The sequence below is a fragment of the Empidonax traillii genome, unplaced genomic scaffold (assembly GCF_003031625.1).
Source record: "Empidonax traillii isolate 1590-97213 ecotype Southwest subspecies unplaced genomic scaffold, ASM303162v1 scaffold427:size767076, whole genome shotgun sequence".
Lineage (NCBI taxonomy): Eukaryota > Metazoa > Chordata > Aves > Passeriformes > Tyrannidae > Empidonax > Empidonax traillii.
In genome coordinates, this window is record NW_020955620.1 from 572,689 (window position 1) to 575,802 (window position 3,114).

A 3,114-nucleotide genomic window follows, 5' to 3' on the forward strand; every position below is an offset into this window, starting at 1 on the left:
GCATACAAATGAGCCACGTGGAAATGGAAATTCTCATAGCACAGTGGGATGTAGAGCAGAAGGAGGCCAGCGATGATTACAGCTGCCAACTGTAAAAGAGGAACAGTCATGAGGCAAGGAAGAAAATAAACTGAGGACCAGCTACAGCAAATATTTCATCTGAGCTCTGAAGCCTCCCAAAGCTATTCCGCACAGATAAATGGGAGGAAAGGCTCACACAACCACAGAAATCAAAGTCACCTTTGACAGAGAGCCAGTTCCAGAGTTTCCACTGAAGCTGGCAGAAAAAGCCCCACTGAATTCAGTGAGCAGTGCATCAGCTCCCGAGTTAATTTCCCCTTTAAGCTCTGCTACAGCAAAGGAAACTACAATCATTTTCTTTTCTCATGGTCCTATTGAAGAGAAGGGAAAAACATCATAAGGTCCCATCAGGCTTTTACAAACAATTTATCAAAGAGGCTTGCCAGAAGGAGCCTCATTCCCCAGGCAGCCAGGTCCTTGGCCCACCATTGCCCACAGCATTGCATATGGATGTGAGCACTCAGAGAATCACAGAACAGGTCAGATTGAAAGATACCACAGTAGGTCGTCTGGTCCAACCTCCCTGCTCAAGCAGGGTCATCCTAGAGCACACTGAACAGGAGTATGTCCAGACAGATCTTGAATATCTTCAGTGAGGAAGGCTCCATAACCTCTCCGGGCAATCTGTTCCAGTGCTCAGTCATATGCAAAGTAAAGTTCTTCTTCACATTCAGACGAAACTGCCTGTGCATCAGTTTCTGCCTGTTGATTCTTGTCCTATTGCTTGGCACCACTGAGAAGAGCCTGGATCCTTCCTCCTGACACCCTCCCTTCAGATACTGATAGACATTGATGAGGTCCCCTATCAGTTATCTCCTCTGAAGGCTGAACAGGCCTGGCTGCTTCAGCCTATCCTTATCCCTTAATCATCCTTGTTACCCTCTGCTGGACCTGCTCCAGGAGCTCCATGTGTCCTCCCTTTGTGAACATTCTTGGCTCATAAAGCCTTTCATTCTGTGTTACAGTGAGGACACGCCCACACCCACACCTGACAGGAGAATGACCTTGGGTCTGAAAATCTTCTTTCATCCAAGCTATAAATCAGCAAAAAGTCTGATGAACTGCACCAGCAGGGAAAAAGATGAGAGACCAGAATTAGGCTTTTTGATGCCAAATAGGATTTTCTTTGTTCAGGGAGCTAGCTATTAGCTTCCAGTGAGAGGAGCTGGCAACGTAAGCATCCACATCTTGGCAGAGTCAGAGATGCCTGGCTAGGGATAGAAGAGCAGGCTTAGGAAAAGTCTGTAGGAGGCCCATGTGGAGCCTCCTGCCTGCAGAGGTTACCAGGAGCCCATTGCCTCCCTGCAGGGGAACGCAGCATGTCTCTCCAATGGTGCCAGCCCTGCAGAAGGTAAAACCCTTCCCTGCTACTTGGGAAAATGGAGACCAGGTAGAGCCTTGAGTGGAAGACATGTCTTCGAGAACAACAAGGAGGCAAGTCCTGATCAGGTTCCTCAGTGCAACCCTGATGAAGCTTTGATGAAAGCAATGATGGATTCTTGGACCTGATGTTCGCGGGGACATGCCAAAGCACCTGCAGGCTCTCTGCATGCCACTGTTCCTCTCCTGTGGGTGCAGAAGCAGAGCAGATACAAGAAGCCCATTTTAACAGCCAAGTCAGAAACAGGTACCAGGACCTGTCCAGGTGACCATGACTTGCAGAACAAGCTCACTTTTTCATCTGGGCATAATTTCTTCCTATAAGGATGTGTGAATAGTGGCTACAGTATGCATGTTTGTCACCATGCCAGGTTCAGAATGAGCCAAGGGGACAAGAAGCAGCTGCAAAGGACAACGAGATGCAAGAGCTTTAATAGTCAGGGGCTCTTCTGGCCATTATGGTTGGTTTGATAGAGAAAGATGCAAAAAACAACTCTCCCTCATTTTTTCAGGGGCATAGTATAGCACTTCAGGTATATGTAGACCATTGCAAAGCAAATGATGCATTTAGATGCTGATCTGCTTCTCAGTTGCCTGTAGGGCTTGAGGACAGGGTGATGTGGGTGTGGCACTTCCTTGCTGTTTCATGGGGGCTCCTGCATTCCCACACACCATTATTAGCTGTAGTGACTGCTGGAGGCAGCATGTTACTAAGAGCTTGTTGTCTCCTAATTGGGACCCAGAGCCTAGTTTGGGCCCATCTCTAATCGGGATTAGTGAATGCTGAGGATTAAATGAGCCTAGTTAGCTAATAAGGCTAAGCAGATAAAATAGGTAAGCAATAATGACACACAAATGCCCCAACATTTGATTTTCTGACTCATTAGCTTAGGGATGTAGGAAATTTTTATACACACACACCCCCATACCCATTTAGCCTGTGTGATGCTGTGTGAACTGTGCAGTGCTGTGTATGTGCTGATGGGTATGTAAATCCCTGTAAACCAACAGGCAAGTCCAAGAGGAAATGTAAAGAGTGGGAAATGTGGCATTTGACAGGAGCTGCTTCTACTGCAAGTCTGGTACATCCAATACATGCAGCAGCAAAACAACCAACCTAGTAAACTACAGGGGAAAGGATGTGGAGGGAAAGGTGCTGCAGGTCACAGGGGAAACCTCTGTGATCGTACACCACTGCCATAAGGTAGATCCTCGAGTGAATGCTCCCCACAGGACACCACCTTTCCATGACAATATCCATGATGATCAGCGATCCCCTTCTGGCAGCTTCCACCCTCGCTACTGCAGAGACACTGTGCCTGGCTCTTTTGAGGCAGATGTCCACGTTTTGTTCCAAACTGTTTTTTGAGGGGAGGCTTTCAACTTTTTGCAATTGTGTAGGCACTGTCAGGTATGGCAAGTAAGGCATTTCACAGGCAGTTCCTTTAGAAATGGCCCACTGAGCATCCCTAATCTGATTTTTTTTTTTTTTTTTTTTTTTTTTTTTTTTTTTTTTTTTTTTTTTTTTTTTTTTTTTTTTTTTTTTGGTAGTGCTGGTAGCTTGGGGCTTTTTTCTATTTTCTTTTCCTAAACCTTCCTAAAGGGTGAGAAAAGCCAAGACCTATGCATGACAAAAGGCAGGTGCACAAGGTG